We start from the raw sequence: 22955 nt of genomic DNA, 5'->3' as shown, positions 1-22955 counted from the left end.
CCCCTCCCACTGATACATATTCAACCTGAGCTGATGACCACCCCAAAACATTCTATTGAGTGGACCTCAGGATATTTATGGTTGGTGTGATGGCTAATTTTATGGGTCATTTTGGCTAGGATATAGAATAGAGTTTAACAATTGTTATGAGGATCCCTTTAGATGTGATGAATATCTATAATCAACTAATTTTTAACAATTATGTATTTATTTGGCTGCATCGGGTCTTGGTTGAGGTCCGTGAGAGCTTGAGATGCAATGTTGTGGCTCAGGAACTGGCTGGTTGTGGTGTCTGGTCTTATTGGCTCCACAGCACGTGGGATCCTAGGTCCCCAACCAGGGATCAAACCTGCATCCCTTGCATTGGAAGGCAGATTCTGAACCACTGAACCACCAAGGAAGCCCCAATAATCTGCTAATTTTAAGTAAAAGAGATCATGTTCAATCATCAGAGCATCCTTCAGCTCCTGCCTGAGAATGTCCTGCCTTGCGGATGACAGCTTTGCCTCATCAGTCTCCACAATTAAATATGTCAACTTCTTGCACTAAAGTCTTTGCCTCTCTGCTTATCTATCTATCCAGTTACCTGGCTCTCTAGCTATCATCTATAGGTTTGTTTCTCTGGTAGAACCCTGGCTGATACAGTGGGTATCTACAAGTACCAAAACACTCTCTTCCCAATGTTGCATTCTTGTGCCAGTTTGCAATGACTTTTTACCAATTGTCACCCTGCATGATTAATCTGTGACTCAGAATATGAGAGTGATAAGGTCTTTCGAAAGAAATTCCTGGAGTCTGGGATGCCCCATCACCTCTCGCTGGTGGATTAGTCAGTTGCCATAGAAACCTTCAGGTCCCAAGCCTTGACTCCTTCCTGCCGATGTGGGATTTCAGAGCTGGAGAAACTGAAAAGTGGGGCTGAATGGAGGAAGGTGGGCAGGAACGAAGGAATCTAGGACATCATTTTTGTTATCAACCTTGTTATAATGCCATTGTTTCCTGGTGGGCTCCCGAGAGAGGACCAAAGGGCTGAGTGAAATAGTGACTAGGTACCCCTGCTGTCCGCTAACTGTGGTTCTGATGTCTTCCAGAGTTTTCTGTCTCCTCAAGAGTATTCCGTATCATGCCTATATATATACACAGCAACATTTCAAATGTCTAACCAGATTGAAAGCCACCCTAAGAAATATGACCTCAGATGTTTTATTAATGACTGGAAGTAGTCCTTTTGCCCATGCCTTACTGTTCACAAGCAAATGAATTACCCACATTGATCCCCACCATCAAAAGAAAAATAATTTTTGCCTCTGCCTTTGTATAGAGAAAGTACTGTACAATACACAGCTACAAATGTGTGTCTCACTATGTGTAAAGTGAGTATATCAATATAATGTGTCGACATATATATTATATTCATGTTCAATTGTTTGACATTTAGGTAGCTTTTAATATATCTTTACAATTTTTGAATTTTTTCAAAAACATTCTAGCAATTTAGCCTGAAAACTCAACAGAAAAAAAAACAAGGCCAAATTTCTGAGTGCTAAATAAATTAGGTACTAATTTACAAATTTAATGAACAGTTGGTAGAGATGCACAAGGTTCAGAAAAGAAACTTCATTTATTCCTAAAATTTGTCTTTTGCATAAGCCTGAATTTCAAGAGCTATTAAGCATTGAAATAATTTTTATTCCTATGTATTTCATCATCTATGTTTGTTCAGCTCCTTTTAATTTTATATTTTTAAAGGGTAATGTTTTGCATTTAATAGCTTAATACTATTTGAGAATTATACTTTTAAAACCTCATTTAAATACTTTATTTTCGGGAAAATGAGCATAGCTTTCTACAACTAAAACATAAATCTTCTTTTAAGTTTCGAAAGCATGTTAACTGGCATTTAAGACCATATAAAAAAGAAATTCGATTCAATAGTCTTATAAACATGATTCAGCCATTTCTAAAATTCTAACACATATCAAGAGAAAAATGACCAAAACTTAATATGTTCTGGGCTTCCCAGGTGGTTCTGTGGTAAGGAATATGCCTACCAAGCAGGAGATGTCGGTTCAGTCCCTGGGTGAGGAAGATCCCCTGGAGAAGGAAATGGCAACCCAATCCATTATTATTACCTGGGAGATCCCATAAACAGAGGAGCCTAGCAAGCTACAGTCTCAATTCAGTCACTCAGTCATGTCCAACTCTTTGCCACCCCATGGACTGCAGCATGCCTGGCCTCCCTGTCCATCACCAATACCCAGAGCTTGCTCAAACTCAACTCCAGTGAGTCAGTGATGCCATCCAACCATCTCATCCTCTGTTGGCCCCTTCTCCTCCTGCCTTCCATCCTCCCCAGCATCAGAATCTTTTCAATGAGTCAGTTCTTTGCATCAGATGGCCAAAGTGTTGGAGTTTCAGCCTCAGCATCAGTACTTTCAATGAATATTCAGGACTGATTTCCTTTAGGATGGACTGGTTGGGTCTCCTTGCAGTCCAAGGGACTCTCAAGAGTCTTTTCCAATACCACAGTTCAAAAGCATCAATTCTTCTGTGCTCAGCTTTCTTTATAGTCCAGCTGTCACATCCATACATGATTACTGGAAAAAACCATAGCTTTGACTAGACGAACCTTTGTCGGCAAAGTAATATCTCTGCTTTTTATTATGCTATCTAGGTTGGACATAGCTTTTCTTCCAAGGAGCAAGCATCTTTTAATTTCAAGGCTGCAGTCATCATCTGCAGTGAATTTGGAGCCCAAAATATAAAGTCTCTCACCACTTCCATTGTTTCCCCAACTATTTGCCATGAAGTGATAGGACCAGATGCCATGATCTTCCTTTTTTGAATGTTGAGTTTTGTTTTTTTTTTTTTTTGAATGTTGAGTTTTAAGCCAACTTTTTCACTTTCCTCTTTCACTTTCATCAAGAGGCTCTTTAGTTCTTCACTTTCTGCTATAAGGGTGGTGTCATCTGCATATCTGAGGTTATTGATATTTCTCCCAGCAATCTTGATTCCAGCTTGTGCTTCATCCAACCCATCATTTCTCATGATGTACTCTGGATATAAGTTAAATAAGCAGGGTGACAATATACAGTCTTGATGTGCTCCTTTCCCAATTTTGAAACAGTCCATTGTTCCATGTCTGGTTTTAACTGTTTCTTCTTGACCTGCATACAAATTTCTTCGGAGGTGGGTCAGGTCATCTGGTATTCCCATCTTTATGAATTATCCACAGTTTGTTGTGCTCCACACCGTCAAAGGCTTTGGTGTAGTCAATAAAGCAATAGTAGATGTTTTTCTGGAACTCTCTTGCTTTGTCTATGATCCAACAGATGTTGGCAATTTGATCTCTGGTTACACTCTATGAGGTCACAATGAGTAGGACATGAATTGGCAACTAAACAACAAGATATATTTTAACTGTGGTGTACATTTTGCATATAACTTTTTGCTTAAAATCAAAAGTCCCATTTATTTATTATGTACCAGATGAGAATTAGATATTTTGCACATTGGTCAGCTAAAACTTAGATATTTAAGTCCTTAATTATTTAATTAATACTACACCTTTTCCAATTGGAGGAGCTTGAAGTTGCTTTCAGTGATATATTAAAATTCATCTAAATAGCCAATTAAGAAGTAGGGACTTTTGTTTTCAGTACTGAGAGTTTACTTACAAGCGATCATATATTATATCACAAATACTATCTCAATATTATTTAAGCCTTACAACAAATAATGACTGCAAGGTTTCTTTATTTAATTAATGCTTCATATGATCTCAGAAAGAATTTAATATGGATTATGGAATGTGTGAACTTAAGTCTCATTTTGCCCACCATATCTCAATTTAGCTTGCTGTCTAGAAATAATTATTAACAACCCCACTTCACTCTCAAAAGTGTACCCATTAAGAGGACAAATCAACTGGCTTTCCTACTTATAGGACCTCATAACATATATGAAGATTTAAAAAAAAAAAAATAAAAATTGTGGTATGAAGGATAGTTTGAACCAGTTGTTGCTTTCAGAGAACCAGTAGGATATTTACAAAAATTTTTACACTCCAAAAATAAAACCTTAACAAATTGTCCAAAGTATAGTGTGCAGTAGTCACATTCATAGAACACAGTAACATAGCTAGAAACTAATCAAAATTTTGTGTAAAAGCAACATCCACTAGAAATTAGAAGGTAGTCTTAAAAAAATTAGTTCTGTATCACAGTGGAAATCAAAACAGCAGTCAGAAAATAATAATAATATGCAGAGTAATAAGCAGATTTTTAAAGACAGATGCAGCTCCATATCCTAAATGTTTTCATTATTAAGCAGAAATAATAAACAAACAATTAAGCAGAGAATCTGGTTACAATATTTACTAAAAACAACTAGATATCCAAGGAAAACAAGAGGAAATGTATAAGGTTAAATGAACTAGAAAAAAAAATCTTTTTTAATGAAAATTCAAGAGATAGCTTGTTTTCTCCTTTTAAAACACCCACCAAAGGATAGAGCTTAGCCAAGGAAAGGTGAGTAAAAAGAGATAACTTATAGTATTAGTAAGAACTGGAAAATCACCCCATTACTGAGATCATTTTACAATAACAGACAATGCGCAGAGTTGGACACGACTGAAGCGACCTAGCAGCCGCAACAGCAGCATGGGCAATTCTGTCCTAAAAAATAAAGTAATGTGAACCTAACAAAAAGTTTTGTGGGGAAAAAGTAAGTGTTAAGATTTGGATAAAAAGAAAAAGAAATATGAATAAGCCAATAGCTATACAAGAAACAGAAAATATTGGGGCTCTAACTCTAAAACTCAAATTCAGATTTTTTTTTTTTGCATCCCTTCAAACTTTTAAATTCTTAGACTTCAGAAGATGACTATGCCCCATGAACTTGTCCAGAGCATTAAAAAAAATGAAAACTCCCTACTTATTTTCCCAAAGCATATACAACCCTGATCTCAGACAACACAAGTCCCCCATATACAAATTCTAAACTTGTTTAATTCTAATCAGTACACCAACATAAATTGGGCTTACTAGATAAATGTAAAGATGGTCTAAAATTAGGGATCCAAGTTAACATTTATTATGTTAGAGAAGAAATCCCATGCAGGAATCTTGACAAATGCCAAAAAGCTATTTTGTAAAACTCCATACTTTTTCATTTAAAAAAAGAAAAAATATTAATTACTAACACAAAATACTGATATTCCAAGATAGCTTATAGAATTTCTGAAACCAACTATGAAATTTATATCTGATGGTAGAATATGAAGTGTATTCCCATTAAAATCAAGAACATGTCAAACACGTACATACTGAGGATCAGAGAAATATTTTAAGAAGTAGATAATGGTGATTGTTGAGTGTTGAGGTGTTTAGACAATTTTTTTCCCTTTAATTATCTCTATTTTCTAAATATGTTGCAGTAACCAGATTTCACCCTTACAATGATCTAAAAACTAATCTTTCATTAATAATGTACAAATAGCTTTTTAAAAAAGAGAAAATAAAGCATGGTTAAGAACATACAATGGAAGCTTATAAAATGTACCTATTATAAAGTTTGATGTCATCCTATAGGCAGGGCTGATAATCATTAGGTATGAACTAGTATAGCCAGCCAGGTTGTTAAAACGTGTAATACCTCTGTATCAGAGGAGATGCCTGCTTCTCAACTCCCAAGTGCTCCTGACCAATGCTCAAGGTGTTGGGATGCATTTCTAGACCACCAGCTTTCACTGGCAATGCAGGTTTCCTGCCCAGCATAGCAGGAGGCCTAGAAGACAGGATTCCACCCATAAAGCCAGCAACCACTCTAAACAGACCACAGGACTCGCATCACTGGTTGTAAACATTTTGAACCTCATCCTTATCTGTGAACTTGCCATACATCTGGCTGCGAATTCTGCAACAGTCATGCAATCGCATAGCATAAAAAGTTAGGCAATGCCCAGGCAGTATAAACAAAATATAAGCAATGGCTGGGCATAAATGGTATCCCTGATATGAAAACAGAAATCACTGTTGCTGTCTTGGTCCCCATCAAATCTCCTCACTCAGAGTGCTCTTGTCATATAATCAGCAAGAACCACACCGGCATGCCTGCCCTGCGTTCACAGGAATTATCAGGGAGCTGCTTTTTCACAGCATCAAAGTCAAGCCGTTAGTATCACACCCACATCTTAGTGTTCTGCCTATGTCAGGGCTGAACACATGAGATTCTCAGAACATACACAGTGTCTTATTTCCAGTCACACACTATTTGTCATATCATATCTATAAGTGCCTTTACTCAAGCACTTTATTGCAATCATCTCTGGATTCTCCAGCCATACGACAGCTATTGCCGCATACTCAGTTGCTAAGTTGCATTCAACTCTTTGCAGCCGCATGGACGGTAGCCCACCAGGCTGCTCTGTCCACGGGATTTTCCAGGTAAGAATGCTGGAGTGAGTTGCCATTTCCTACTCCAGGGGATACTCCTTACCCAGGGATCGAATGTGTGTCTCCTGCATTGGCAGGCGGATTCTTTACTGCTCTGCCATCAGGGAAGCCCCAAACAGGTATTATTGGTAACTATTTTATCCTTTTATAGAACTTCGGCCAGAGGCATTAGGTAGCTTGTTCAAGATCAGAAAGAAGGTTCAAAATGAATTCTGACTGCCACACTTTTAATTCTTTAATATTTCAAACCCCAATTCTCTTGATCAATCTGCACCTTCTCAAACCTCAGCTGTTGCCACCACACTCCCCTCCCTTCTCACGGGTGATGTGGGGATAAGCCTTGCTTAAAGCAAGTCCCAGGTGTGAGTGAGCATCTTAAGGATGGATGGTGCAGGAAGCCGTGGGCTCTCATCTCTGTTATGAAACAGTTTCTGCACCAGCCTGTTTCCCTTCAACTCTCTTCATCAAGCAGACCGTGTCACAACCCGATTCCGAGCGCCCTGTCAATGGAGATGCAGCGTGGAAGCGGTCACACAGCTGTGAGGGCAGAGGCCCCACGTCCCGCCATCCTGAGCGGGTCAAGCATCTTCGGGAGAGAGGCCATCTGCCCATCTGACCTCCCCCACGCCAGCCGCGCCCCCGGCGCAGGGAACAAAACATCGCCTTATGTACTCCTTTCATCGACCATGTTTTCCTTTACTTTGACGTCAGCTCCCAGATTGCCTGCTGTGATGGGTACACCTTTTGTATTTTCTTTCCAGTCACAATATTGCTTCAGTCATAACCTCGGCACTTTGAGGAGTAACTGTCTCTGACAAGGGGGTGAATCACTGACAGAGTTGATAAGCATTACATACAGATGACAGAAGTCAGGACATATCGGATTACTGCTGTGAATATAATAAAAGAGGGACTAAACACTTTGGCAGCTCAAAGACAAGCCATTTCATAACTCTCTAGTGGGGCTATTATCTTCCATTTACTGCCACTGATAACCAGGTTGTGACTGTCTCTCCGAGATCTAGTTTCAATTCACTTAACACATTGCTGACCAGACAAGGTAGAGGAGGCAGAGACGATAATCGGGATTTTTTTTTTCTTTTTTTGGCATTTATTTTTAAAGTTTATCTTCTGCATCCCCCTTCCAGCCTGATAAGGTCCTACGCGAGGGGGCTTTAAGCCTTCTTGGAGAAGGCTGAGTGCGGCCACAATCCCTTTAATCTACACCTTTCTGTTTCCTTTGAAGCCATCCTATCCAGCAGGGAAAGTGACAATCCACTTTCCCCACACTTCTGATACACCTGGTTCTAAAAGCCTGGTGCAGTAAACACCCAGGCTATTTTTACCTTTCGAGGCTCTGAAGAGATAAGATTATGATTTTTTTTTTTCCGAGCTAGCCTGAGCCACCTGAAGAGACAGATCAAGCATTGTGTTCTCTGTCAGCAGAGACAGCCATGCAGCAGTGAGGATGGTATAAACACCATCAGAATTGAATGCAAATTGTGTTTATAAGATGTCAGAGAGATTTTGTTTCTAAATATGTGTATGGGTGCTAAGCCGTTTCAATTATGTCCGACTCTTTGCAGTTGCATGGACTATAGCCTGCTAGGCTTCTCCAGGCAAGAATACTGGAGTGGGTTGCCATGCCCTCCTCCAGGGGATCTTCCCCACCCAGGAATCGAACCCATGTCTCCTGCATCTCCTGCATTGGCTGCATTCCACTTGGGAAGCACTGTAAATATGTGTGCGCTGTCACTTCAGTGGTATCTGACTCTTTGCAACCCCATGGACTGTAGCCCACCAGGCTCCTCTGTCCTTGGAATTATCCAGGCAAGAATACTGGAGTGGGTTGTCATGCTTTTCTCCACGGGCTCCTCCCTACCCAGGGATCAAACCTGAGTCTTTTATGTCTCCTGCATTGGGAGGCAGTTTCTTTACCACTAAAGCCACCAGGGAATTATATTCACTGCCCTTTAATAAATCATTATAGAAAAGAATATGAAAAAGAATATATATGTATATATAACTGAATCACGTTGCTGTATACTAGAAACACACAAACATTTAAAAAATATTTCATATGGCCTATAAGTTTGAGAACTGAATCCACAGCAAAGCTGGCATGTGGCCTCCAGGACAGAACAGAATTAAGCTGCAGCTTGGGAACTTCAGCTCAACCTTGGCCCCACTCTAACAAGTTTGTTTCTGAAACCCAAAAATGGGTGATACTGAGTTTGATGATAAGCTTTCTGCTCCAATTCTGATGGTTCAGAGACTAGAGAAAGTACTCCCAGCCTGACAGGTGAGGTTTTCTCAATAAGTACACTTATAGGCAAGATAAATGAGACCAAGACTGACAACAACCAGATCCAATTCACACGCGGCGGGAGATGTTCTGTTTTGCGACCACACAGCATCCTCTCTAAACTTGCTCACGTGTCTCCTTGATGCCTGAATCAATGGGAAGTGGCCACTGCATAGTCAGCACGGAGTTTTTACTAACCAACACTTGGAGCTTCAGTACAGGTCACAGAATTCTGAAAAGAGAAAATATATGTGAATGATTTGTTTCTTTCCTTTTGACTTTCCGTGTTGACCATTGCATTCAGATGAGTCTTATGAACAAGTTGTATGGCATGAACTACCACATCCTATGTGTCCAGATTCCAAATCCCAGGGTTAGGCTGCAGTTAGCTCAGAATCTTTCATCTCTTTGGTGAAGAGGTTTCGATCTGCAACACTGCCTGGGAGTTCAGCTGCCAGTGGGTGTCTTCAGACCAGAAGAACCATGGAGGTTAAGGATGAGAAGCACCAGGATGGGGATACACACCAAGTGCCTATCACCAAACACATCAACCTCAAAGCAGGCCTCAGAGATAAGAATGATCAATCCTGTTTTAAGGAAGAAGTAACCCAGATTCAGTGTTTCCTCGGGTCCCTCAGCAAGTAAGTGGCAGATTCATGTTTGAGTTAATGCATCTGATCAAGGTTGCTAGGCACTCCTCTCAGCCCACCCTCTCTATAGGAGCTGGAGTCAAAAAGCTCGCTCTCTCCCATCCCTCCATCTTACAGAAAATGATCTAGCAAATTATAGAGAAAAATTCATCCAGGGCAGCAGGCTATAGTACCAGGAAAAGTGTCAGATCAGAAAAAGAAGTTAATACTCGATCATCATCACCTCCTCAGTCAATAGGCAAACATTTATGCAAGCAGTCCAAAAGCAGCAGTTAGAGACATTTGGCCACAGGCAGCAAGTTCTTGACCTTGGACCCAGGAGGGAGTTCCATTTCTCTGGAGGAGAGAACCTGAGAGGTGAGTGTAGAGCTGCAGTCTTATATTAACATAAACAAGGTTCCAGGAAATCCCTCTGGACCAAAACTCAGTATTTGGGATACATGAGTGGGATCTTTCTCTTTTGAAACTGAAGTTCATGGTGGGTGAAAGTGGGGCAGATGAAAATGACCTGAGTAAGCTTGCTAGGAAGTGGATGTATTGCTGAACCAACTATGCAACTGACTTTGTGTTTCAGCTGTCCCTCCTATAGACCACCAGCCCCAGCTTTTGCGTTGTACCTGGAGGTCAAGGCACCTTGAAAGTTAAAAGAACTTTATAGGGACATAGAGTCAGTAAGGCTGATAAAATCTGTTTCTAGAGATCTTCCCCCATATATGCTCCTTATGCATTCTGCTCCTCCTAGATAATCAATAGGCAAACTATATTCAAAGTATTATGAATTTCCTGCTGAGTGCTACCTATGAAAAGTATTCCTGTGATATTTAGATATGATGGCCTTATCTTTAAAATCATTTATCCAAAGAATTTAAAAATGACCAGGACCCTTTCCTTTCAGCAGCTCACGGTGGCAAGATGGCCGTGCAAATTTCCAAGAAGAGGAAGTTTGTCGCTGATGGCATCTTCAAAGCTGAACTGAACGAGTTTCTCACTCGGGAGCTGGCTGAAGATGGGTGCTCTGGAGGTGAGGTCCAAGTTACACCAACCAGGACAGAAATCATTACCTTGGCCACCAGGACACAGAATGTACCTGGTGAGAAGGGCCGGTGGATCCGGGAGTTGACTGCTGTAGCTCAGAAGAGATTTGACTTCCCTGAAGGCAGTGTGGAGCTTTATGCTGAAAAGATAGCCACAAGAGGGCTGGGTGCTATCGCCCAGGCAGAATCTCTGCGCTACAAGCTCCTAGGAGGCCTTGCTGTGTGGAGGGCCTGCCGTGGCGTGCTGCGGTTCATCATGGAGAGTGGGGCCAAAGGCTGCGAGGTTGTGGTGTCTGGGAAACTTCGAGGACAGAGGGCTAAATCCGTGAAGTTTGTGGTTGGCCTCATGATCCACAGTGGGGACCCTGCTAACTACTGTGTTGACACTGCCATGTGCCATGTGCTGCTCAGACGGGGTGTGCTGGGCATCAAGGTAAAGATCATGCTGCCTTGGGACCCAACTGGTAAGACTGGCCCTAAGAAGCCTCTGCCTGATCACATGAGCATTGTGGAGCCCAAAGATGAAACACTGCCCACCGCCCCATCTCTGAACAGAAGGGTGGGAGGCCAGAGCCGCCTGCCAGGCCCCAGCCTGTACCCACAGCATAATAGGTCTCCTTGGCCGCTGGATCTGGAATCTGAATGTTGCTCTGCAAAGACCTTTAATAAAATCTTTTTAAGAGAAAAAAAAAAATGACCAAGAATGTAGAGTGTGGTCCAAGGACGTGACCTCTATAGTGGGGCAGTCTTACTCCACTATGGTTCCCCACCTACTGCCCAAGGGCTTGGGGGCTGCTGCTGCTGCTAAGTCGCTTCAGTCGTGTCTGACTCTGTGCGACCCCATAGATGGCAGCCCACCAGGCTCTGTTGTCCCTGGGATTCTCCAGGCAAGAGCACTGGAGTGACTTGGTGGAACAATGTACATTTCTCCTCATGAGTTTCCTCTCATACACGATTGGGATAATGATAGTGTTTTTATGAAGTCAAATGAGCTTCTAATGTCATTTAAAATCAGCTCATAGTAAACTCAGTAAATATAGGCTCTTCTGATTATTGTTATCATTATTACAGTTAGTTTGAATACTTAAGCATGACATTTCTGCAGCTTCTCCCATAGATTTTAGAGTTGATGAGATGAATATTTGGCCCAGACTCAAAAAACATGGGGTGAAACTATAGAAACTAAAGCTCAAGCTTTCCCATCTATTTGCAAATGTACTTTTAAGCCATACAAGAAGCTAGTGTCCTATGAAATGGTCTATGCTTTATGGATTAGCTCTTTAGTCATGACTTTCCTGCAAACACTGGAGCAAGTCATTATCAGCTGATATACTCCTCTAAGTTACAGTGAGTAAAGTCATCCAATAAAATTGTTTAATTTTTGATCATTAGGAAAACATTCTTTTTGGATGACTCCAGAAAGGCACAATTTGTGGAACTAGTTTCTGAACCATAAAACTGTTGATCCAGGATTTTACAAAATAAAATAATTTTATGGTCATACAAAGAGCCAGCTCTGTCCTCAAAATATATTCCTTTATGTGAGTTAAAAGTTAGAAACGGGTTTAGTTTGAAATAAAAGCAGTATATTACAAAGCTTCAGAGGATTATTATTAGAAATGCTTACTTACTAACTTTGGAATCAAGCTCTATCAATCAAAAATAGATGGTTTGGGGTGGAAGTAGTTAATAGGATGGTCATTATACCCATAATTGTGAAAGATTTCTGTACTCTGAAAACCATTTTCTTAATTATTTTAGGTTAACACTTGTGTCCATGGCAGGGGGAGGGAAGGGGCATGTGTAATCTGAAACCTCAGATATGGTGCCTGGCCTGAATTGAGATAACATTAAAGATTTTATTGCTGATACATTATAAATTATTTCTATTACTGTGGTCCTGTGGGTATTGCATTGTCAGTGCACTTTGCCTATTACCTCACTTAATGTTATTAACACACTTTGGGGTATAAAATTACAGTTTTATCATGGAAACCTTAAACACTTACATCCAAAGTACTGAATCAAGTTATTATCTTTACTGACCAGACCCATTTTATTGTCATTTTATCACTCATAAAATCTGAGATGCAATTTGATTTAACTGTTAAGTAAAGCTTGGTCTCCATGAGTTTAAATCCAGATGTAATATTAATTTATTAATATATAAGATGACTTCATTTTATTAAAGGTGAGGTAACTTAGAAAACCTCTTTTAATGTCGTTCTGTGATCAAGAAATTTAACCTGACCTGTCTCCACTTCTGTTTCACCAACATCAACAAAAATTTGAGAGGATCTTCTTAGAGGATGCTAAGCACCGTCTCTACCCTGCTTCTGACCTTTGTTAGATGCCCGGGAAGCATTAATCAGCCACAAAACGGCATCACTCATCACAGTGTCAAGAGGCAGTGTCCAATTTAAAAACAAAAGAGCACTAAGAATTCATCATGTTAAAGAAACATGGGCTACACTTAAAAAAAACTTAAAGCAGAAACTTAAGCACACCATTTCAATAGCTCCTAAAATAACAGAAGGGGGATGGGCTTCCCAAATCAATTCATCAATCAGAAAATAGAACACTACAGATAAGAGCAAAGATCCTATAAAAGTTTTTCTTACAAGGAACCCTTCTGGTCTTGCCTCTAAGCTTCCAGGTTAGAAAGAAATTGTTAGGCAGATTTCATTGAAAAAAAGCAACTGTTGTCTTGTTACATTAAATGCCATCTTGATATTTTTCAAAGGAACGTTTTTTTGTTGTTGTTGTTTTTTGTTTTTTTTATTTTTCAGTGGGTTTTGTCATACATTGATATGAATCAGCCACAGAGTTACACGTATTCCCCATCCCAGTCCTCCATCCCACCTCCCTCTCCACCCGATTCCTCTGCATGAGTCAAGTGCTCGGGCCTGGTGGACTGGGAATGCTCAAAGGAACATTTTAAGAGATATTCGAAATGTGCTTACCAGTCCATGGTAAAAAACAGTACAAGAGAAAGTTATTTAAGTCTAGAGCCTTCCTATTTCCTAAGATTAAGAATTGGGGGGGGGGGTATGCAGGGCTCCCCTCCTGGGAATTATCATTTTGAGGTCACACTGCAACTTTGTAGCTCTGAAGAGGGAGGATGGAGCAGAGATTCTGGTTGGCCAAATGCCTCCTATTCTGACCTTTAATTTCAGCACCTCTAAAGAAAAAATAAAACCTACCTCATCAAGCTGCCAAGGACTTTCATTATGAAAGTGTCTGGCACATAGAAGGTGCTCAGTAAGCAATCTCTCAATCATTTTCTCTATTGCTGTATTATCATATCAACCTGAAATATGGCCCTAGAAGACAGCATGCCATTACACCGCTACACCTAGAACCACAAATAGATGGAAAGATAGCCAAAGGGTAAGGAGTCCCTAAGGCAGAGTTTAGTGCTTGGGAATCAATGGAACATAGTTTCCTGAGCATTGGAAAAGCAACACACACTAATAACTGCATTTTTTAAAACAAAAATCTTCTTCCATTGAAGAAATTCTCAAGTTACATGAGGTCAAGACTTGTTGTCAACACAGAATCTTGAGGAAAACGTTTGACACTTGTCTAAGAGTCAGCTTTGAACAAGATGGATTATCTAGTAAAGAAAGCAAGCAAAGAATCCCCTGAAATTGGAAGAAAGCATGATGGGAGTCATATCAAAGCAGTTTTACGTAAGAATAACAGCTGGAAGAATGGATGGGCTTCACTGGACATGCACGGATAAAAGCCAGACTGGCCTTTGGAGGTCATCAAATTCAACTCCTATCTTTGTATTAATAGGAAAGGAAATGCGAGCTTAGCAAGGGTTAGAAATTTGCCCAAAGTCACACAGCTATTTAATGGGAAGACCAAACCCAACAGCCATGCTTCCTGACGCCCTGTGCAATACCTTCCCTGGCACCGTGATGGCCCCTGACTGGGAGGAGGCTGGCTGTCCCACAGCAAGCTGTGAATCAATAGAGACTGTCTCCAGAGCTTCAGCCTTCTGGCTTTATGCACTTTTCCTGCAGTAACCATTGACTGAGCTTCTGCTAGATGGCAGTTTATATGCTGTGTGCACTGGTGAAGTACCACCAAACCAGCTAAAACATGAGCTTAGATGGTCTTGCATTATCTGTTGTCTGCAAGAGGACAGATAGATGGAAGATAGACATATAGCTCACCTCCTCCTGTTTTCTCCTGGAAATGAGTGAGACCTTTCCTTGGACAACTCTGTCTTTTCTTCATTGTGGGGAATAGCCTCTCACTGCTGCTTCAAGTGCTTCCTCCCTCCACCCAATAGTTTTTATCTGCTCCTTTTGAACTCCATGTTAAAGAAGTGACAATGTCCAGAGATTTCTTAAATCTTCTTCTATATTTATCTTGCGTCTCTCTATTCTTTTGCACTGTGTTCTAATAGAAATGTTTCAGAATGAACTTTGAGTTCAATTCATTTCCCCTCAGCTGTGCCCTTTTGCCATTTACTTATTTACTTAAAATTTTAAGTATTTTAAAATTTCTCAGACTTTTGGATGGTTGTACTTTATGGATGTATAATTTTCTATGACTCTCTAAGAATATTAAATTAACACAAATTAATGTACATAATGTGTGTTTATATAATACAATTAATGTAATACAATTTATAATTAATGTTTGTCATATTTTAAATTATAATAACTAATTATATTAAAGTCATCTTTATGTGATTAGCTCTATTTCTCATAGTTTTGTCCCTTTCTTTCTGTTCCTTGATAATGTCTCTAGAGATGATTCTCTCCTTCTACAAGTCTACAAAATGAGAACTATAATAAAGAAGACCAACTACCTCTCCTATCTCCTCACCTTGCTCCATCCCTCCTCTGACTCTAAGTAATATATATTTTTTTGGTTTTGGTTTCAATCTAACCATATATACATATATTATATATACATGTAAATATAGTATATTTATATTCATCTTCCTTAGTTACTAAGATATCTAAGTGCTATAAACACTTTCCACCAATTTGCTTTTCTTACTTAACCACACATGCTGAGAATCAACCACAAAAGTATTTGAAGCTAATTTCCCCTTTCTTGTTATGACTGCACAGTATTTTACTGTATGGATATACTTTAAGCTATTTAATAAACCCCTTAGAATTTTTTTTTTTCTGGAAACTAATTATACTTGTATTGACACCAACTACATGACTTTTCTCAGTAGCCATATGGGAATGGATAAAATGGCTTGACCCAAGACAACACTGATTAGACTTACCGATGTTACTTTTAATAAAATTAACCTTATTCCCCCCTCGCCCCCTGCCAAGCTTATAGAGTTCATAATGGTCAGAAACTACTACTACAGATAAAATATTCACAACTCTGGAATCCAAGCTTTTGCTATCCTCTCACACTGTGTCTGATGAACACTAATTTCCCTATCCTAGCATCATTAGTTTACAAACCTTAGGGCTACCAATTCCCTTCTCATTTACCTAATGTTCAATTTCCATCAGTTTCAATGTACACCAGTATAAATACAATGACTATTTGCATGAAGTTCAGTATTCTACAGATCCCAGAGTCATGGGATTAAATCCGGAACTCCACCTTTTATGTGAACTTTAGTGGTACCATGGAGGCCAAGGCAATTTAATTTAGGTTAACCCGGAGTTGTTTCATTTGTAAGAGAACTGATCTGTAACACATTTATTCAATTCTCTTTAAAATGGTGAAAGTGAAAGTCACTCATTTGTGTCCAACTCTTTGCAACCCCAGGGACTATACAGTCCATGGAATTTTCCAGGCCAGAATACTGGAGTGGGTAGCCTTTCCCTTCTCCAGTGGATCTTTCCAACCCAGGGATGGGACCCAGGTCTCCCATATGGCAGGCAGATTCTTTATCAGCTGAACCACAAGGGAAGCCCAAGAATCCTGGAGTGGGTAGCCTATCCCTTCTCCAGGGGATCTTCCCAACCCAGAAATGGTGGTATATCTTTACTTTTCGCCTTTCAAAAGCAGTGGTTACATAAATGGAATATTAAATTAAGTCTAAAAATGTAGGCCTTAGTCAACTTTCATTATGTTTCTATATATGATCATGTAAAGGATCAGGACATCCTTCATATTTCCAAGGAAAATTCAGTTTAAAAATCTTGTTCTTGCCAAACTCCATGACACTGCAAAGCATTGCATCACCCCAATAAAGCTATAGATTTCGTCGCACACACCAACAAATCTAGTGGCTAGATTCTGCACTCCCCTTTTGTAGAATTTATTTTACACCTATTGTACCAAACATCATTTTAAACACGGACATACCAATTTCCAAACAAAAGCAAAGGCATTTCCCTTATTAGAAAGAAGACACACCATCACCACCAGTAAAGTCTTCAAACATTATTGCACTTTAGCTTTCATAATTTGACAATGCATTCAAAGAGTTTGCAGATTATTTTTAACAAACAAATTCAAAAAAACCACTTTTAAGTAGACAGGAATATCCTAAATTACTTAGTATGTAAGAATATTACAAACATTAAGTCCACAGTATCAGCGGTAATGGTGGAGATGGAGCGTCCTGCGCCTTCCCCAAGCCGCAAAGCAAGAACGAGCAATATACAGTGGTGTAACTCGTGGCCCTTTTCAAAGCCGTGGCTCCTTCTGCCTGCAGATGTTAGCCTAGCATCTCCCCATGTTTGTGGACTGGCTTGGTAATACACTGGGCGTCAGGGTTTCTTTTAATAGCTTCATGGACGGGATCAATGAGAATAACCTCAAAGAACTGGTATGGTAGAATCTTTACCAACGCAGCAAGAATGCAGAACACCCGGCGCCCCGCAGTGGCCCAGCTCGCTCCTCCACTGCAGACTGAAGGCTTCGCCCGAACTTGCGCGGGCTATTCCCAGGGTGGACGGGTTCCATAGCGGGCCCCCTAGGACCTGGGCGTTTGCAGCTACCGCAGCATGCATGAATCCAAAACAAGTTGTAACCTTTCTTGGCCTTGTATGCCAGTCTGCGTGCGTTGTCGCCAGGGTGTGCTGGGGGCCCTGCTCAAATGAAGAGCTAGGGTACCCTGGCAGACACGTGCGGGTGGTGAATCCAGCCCCGCACGCGAGCAGAAAGCGCGCTGCTGCGTCAGGGGGCTGCTTCTTCCCTAGCTCCTGGGAGGACTGGTAGGTGCCCAGCTTGGCTCACCTGATGACTGCCGCCAGACAGAAGGAATCCCCTACAACTTAGATCCCGTCTGTGACCTTGAGTGATTGATTCACCCTTTATGAATCCAGTTCTTACACGCGTGACTGGTTGACAGTAGTCACTCTATAATCTTTAGTAGTAGGAGAAGAAACCCTGGCTAGAAAACTTTATCAGACTTAAAAAGGAATGAAATGTAAATTTATATAAAGAGTTTGGAACAATCACTGGAATATAATGAACACTCAATAAATAACTTTTGACATTATTGCTGTTATTTTTTTTCATTTATTTTTATTAGTTTGAGGCTATATTTATTTTTAATCTATAGTCCTTAATCATTAGCAAAAGAATATATTGAGTGAATCAACATGGTTTGTACATTGGTGTGATTATTTTTTTTTTTTGATAACTGGGAAATTTCATAACTAATTTTATAAGAAATCACTCAGCTTGGCACAAGAACTTTCTTGGTCGGAAAAGTCTAACTGGTTGTTAGCTATGAGATCTTAGAGGCTCTAACTCTTCAGAGGGGTAACTCTTCAGAGAGCTGACAGGGAATTTTAAAATAAATAGGTAAACCCCCAAATCACACAAATACACACACACACCTAGATATTATGTGTTTCCTGATGGAAATACATGGTACTACCTATGAAATATTTTTTGCTAAATAATTGAATCAGAATCTAATCATCCTCTGATCCAAAAACATATGAACAGGAATTACAGATATGAGAGAACAAAGATGAAATTAACAAAGTTCAGAATGTGGAAAACTTTATAAGAAAAAAATACCAAGTTCATCAAAAGTAAATTGCAAGGTAAAAATACATAGACAGAAACCTCTAAAGTAGATGGTGCAATTCCTCATTTCCTCCTCCACCCAGCCACTAGCAACCACCATTCTGCTCTGCTTCTATATATTTGACTATGCTCTGTACCTCATATAGGTGGAATCAAGCAGGCTTTGTACTTCTATAACTGGCTGATGTCACTTAGCCTAATGTCCTCAAGGTTCATCTATGCTGGCTGCATAATTATGCAAGATGGATAAGTTCTAGAAAATCTGCTGCATAGCATGTGCCTATAGTTAATAATATTGTATTATACACTTAAAATTTGTTAAGAGGGTAGATCTCATGTTAAGTATTCTTACAACAATTTAGAAAAAGAAGAGAGAAAATTCACAGCTCTATGTGTTTGGGGAGAATACTGTTTGAACTGGCCAATCTAAAAATTATGGTATAATTAAGGACATATGGACACTGAAAGATGTAAGAGATTATTGGTTCCCCTATGTTTTATAATAGTATTGTTTTAATTTTTTTAAAGAAGTCTTAGCTTATAAAAATGTATACTAAAACTGCTTAATGATACATTGAGTCAGTTGTTTCAAATTTCCAGTGTTATCTGGGATAGGCAATGAGAATGGTAAGAGGAGAGAATCATTTATTTAGCCAGTTGTGAGCACTCTCCTGAATTCAGTACAGAGCAGAAATATTCATTACTTTGCTGACAAAGATCCATGTAGTCAAAGCTATGGTTTTTCCAGTAGTCGTGTATTGATGTGAGAGTTGGAGCATAGGCTGAACACCAAAGAACTGATGTTTTTGAACTGTGGTGTTGAAGAAGACTCTTGAGAGCCCCTTGGACTGCAAAGAGATCGGTCAATCCTAAAGGAAGTCAACCCTGAATACTCATTTGAAGGACTGATGCTGATGCTGAAGCTGAAGCACCAATATTTTGACCTGATGTGAAGAGCTGACTCATTAGAAAAAATCCTGATGCTGAGAAGGATTGAAGGCAGGAAAAGAAGGGGATGACAGAAGATGAGATGGTTGGATGGCATCACTGACTCAATGAACATAGTTTGAGCAAACTCTAGGAGACTGTGAAGGACCGGGAAGCCTGGCATGCTGCAGTCCATGGGGTTGCAAAGTGTTGGACACAACTGAGCAACTGAAAAACAATAACTAATGTGTGAGTCTCTGTTTTGTAAGTTAATCTGTATCATTTGTTTTTAGAGTTCACATATAAGTGATGTCATAATAATATTTCTCCTTTTCTGTCTGACTTACTTCACTCAGTATGACAGTCTTTATGTCCATACATGTTTCTGCAAATAGCATTTCTTTTAATGACTTTTAATCATTTTCTTTTAATGACTGAGTAACAATGATAGAATATCTCAGTTTGTTTCCAAGATAGATCTTCTAACATCACAGTAATTCAAGTCTGTGACTCAACCACTAAAGAAGCTGAAGTTAGCCAGTTATGTGAAGACCTACAACACCTTCTAGAACTAACACCAAAATATATACCCTTGTCATCATAGAATATTGGAATGCAAAAGTAGGAAGTCAAGAGATACTGACACTAACAGGCAAGTTTAGCCTTGGAGTATGAAATGAATCAGGACAAAGTTTCACAGAGTTTTGTCAAGACACCATGCTGGTCATAGCAAACACTCTTTTTAAAAAACACGGGAGAAGAGTCTACATGAACATCATGAGACATGCTGAAATCAGATGAATTAAGTTCTTTGTAGCCAAGGATGGGAAAGCTCTATGCAGTCAGTAAAAACAAGAGCTGGAGCTGAATATGGCTCAGATCATGAGCTTCTTGTTGTAAAATTTGGGACGATTTTTAAGAAACTAGCAAAAACCACTAGGCCATTCAACTATTACCTAAATCAAATCTATTATGATTATACAGTGGAAGTGATAAATAGATTAAAGGTATTAGATTTTGTAGACAGAGTACTTGAAGAACTATGGACGGAGGTTCAAAACATTGTATAGGAGGCAGTGATCAAAACTATCCTTAAGTAAAAGAAATGCAAGAAGACAAAGTGGTTGTCTGAGGAGGCTTTACAAATAGTTGATGAAAGAAGAGAAGTGAAAGGCAAGGGAGAAAGAGAAAGGTATACTCAGCTGAATGCAGAGATCCAGCGAATAGTAAGGAGAAATAAGAAGGCCTTCTTAAGGGAACAATGCAAAGAAGTAGAGGAAAACAATAGAATGGGAAAGACTAGAGATCTCTTCAATGAAATTGGAGATACCAAGGGGACATTTCATGCAAGGATGAATACAATAAAGGACAGAAACAGTAAGGACCTATAGAAGCAGAAGAGATTAGGAAGTGATGGCAAGAATACACAGAAGAACCATAGAAGAAAGGCCTTAATGACCCAGAAAACCACATGACCATTCACCCAGAACCAGGCAACCTGGAGTGTGAAGTCAAGTAGGCCTTAGGAAGCATTGATATGAACAAAGCTAGTGGAGGTGACAGAATTCCACCAAGGCTATTTAGAACCCTAAAATATGACGTTATTAAAGTGCTGCACTCAATAAAATAGGTCAGCAAATTTGCAAAACCCAACAGTGCCCACAGGACTGGAAAAGCCAGTTTTCATTCCAATCCCAAAGAAGAACAATGCTAAAGAATGTTCAAGCTACCTTACAATTGCATTAATTTACATGCGAGTAAGGTTATGCTCAAAATTCTTCAATCTGGGCTTCAGCAGTACATAAACTGAGAAATTCCAGGTGTACAACCTGGGTTTCAAAGAAGCAGAGGAACAGGAGATCAAATTGTCAACATTCATCAGATCGTGGAGAAAGCAAGGGTGTTCCAGAAAACCATCTACTTCTGCCTCATTGACTAAGCTAAAGGCTTTGACTGTATGGATCACAGCAAACTGTAGAAAATACTTAAAGAAATGGGAATACCAGACCACCTTACCTGACTCCTGAGAAACCTGTATATAGGTCAAGAAGCAACATTTAGAATCAGACATGGAACAACTGACTGTTTCAAAACTGAGAAAGGAGTATGACAAGACTATATTGTCACTCTGCTTATGTAACTTATATGTGGAATTCATTATATGAAATCCCAGGCTGGATGACTCTACTGGAATCAAGATTGCTGGGAGAAATATCAACAGCCTTAGATGTGCTGATGATACCACTCTAATGGCAGAAAGTAGAGAGGAAATAAAGAGCTTCTTGATGGGGGTGAAAGAGGAGAATGAAGAAGCTGGCTTAAAGCTAAACATTAAAAAAAACTAAGATCATGACATCTGGTCCCATCACCTCATGGCAAATAGAATGGGGAAAATCGGAAGCAGTGACAGATTTTCTTTCCTTGGGCTCCAAAATCACTGTAAATGGTAACTGTAGCAATGAAATTAAAAGGTGCTTACTCCTTAGGAGGAAAGCTCTGACAAACCTAGACAGTGTATTAAAAAGCAAAGTCATCACTTTGCTGACAAAGGTCTATGTAAATCAAAGCTATGGTTTTTCCAGTAGTCATGTACAGATATGAAAGTTGGAGCATAAAAAAGGCTGAGCACAGAAGAATTGATGTTTTTGAATTATGGTGTTGGAGAAGACTCTTGAGAGTTCCTTGGACAGTAAGTAGATCAAACCAATCAATCTTAAAGGAAATCAAATGTGACTGTTCATTGGAAGGATTGAGGCTGAAGCTGAAGTTCCAATACTTTGGCCGCTTGATATGAAGAGCCAACTCACTGGAAAAGACCCTGATGCTGGGAAAGACTGAAGGCAGGAGGAGAAGAGGATGACTGGATGAAAATGGCATCACCAACTCAATGGACATGAGTTGAAGCAAACTCCGGAGATAGTGAAGGACAGGGAAGCCTGGCGTATTGCCGTCTATGGCGTCGCAACAGAGAGTTGAACCTGACTTAGCTACTGAACAACATCAATATCCCATTGTATATACATCTTCTAAACAATATCTATATTCTAATGGAAGCAGGCAGCCCAAATAATAAATAAACACTAATATTCCAACTTAACCCTTGTCTGGCTATGTAAACTTAAACAAGTCACTGATCTTCTTTGGGTCCCAGGTTCTCATTTTTAATAAGAAGGATGTGGACTCCTGTTCTTGAACACAATGGAATTTATATTAGATGACTTTTCTCACTCATGACAGACATCGCTAATCAATGACCTCAGTCTCCCAGCTGACTTTGAAAGCAATCTAACAACCTACAACTTAGCACTACAGGAAGTCACCACTTACTGTGAGATGAAGCTTTGTCCTGAGATGAAGGAGTAACCACCATCTGGGACATTGCTAGACACCACGCAGATTAAAAGGAGTAAAGAATCACTAACTGGATTTTAAATCTTCAGCAAGTGTCCTGCTTTGGCTCACCTTTCATTGGTCATAGGAAATTTTTAGGACCACCTCTAACTTCTCACTATGCAGCTGGAAGGGAAGAAGATAGAAAATATAAGATATGACATTATATTTATACAGGGCTTCATATTCTACAGACAATGTTTAC

General features: G+C 39.7%; 2 pseudogenes; one reads left to right on the top strand and one right to left on the bottom strand.

The window, feature by feature from the left end:
- The first annotated feature begins 10313 nt into the window (after positions 1 to 10313).
- Positions 10314 to 11138, top strand: LOC136147178 (small ribosomal subunit protein uS3 pseudogene; annotated as a pseudogene).
- A 5846-nt stretch (positions 11139 to 16984) lies between these two features.
- Positions 16985 to 22739, bottom strand: LOC136147483 (large ribosomal subunit protein eL15-like; annotated as a pseudogene).
- Positions 22740 to 22955: the final 216 nt, after the last annotated feature.

Source organism: Muntiacus reevesi, chromosome 15 (genome assembly GCF_963930625.1).
Source record: "Muntiacus reevesi chromosome 15, mMunRee1.1, whole genome shotgun sequence".
In the NCBI taxonomy this organism is placed as follows: domain Eukaryota; kingdom Metazoa; phylum Chordata; class Mammalia; order Artiodactyla; family Cervidae; genus Muntiacus; species Muntiacus reevesi.
The sequence above is the reverse complement of the archived record's forward strand: the minus strand, read 5'-3'. Positions and strand labels throughout refer to the sequence as shown.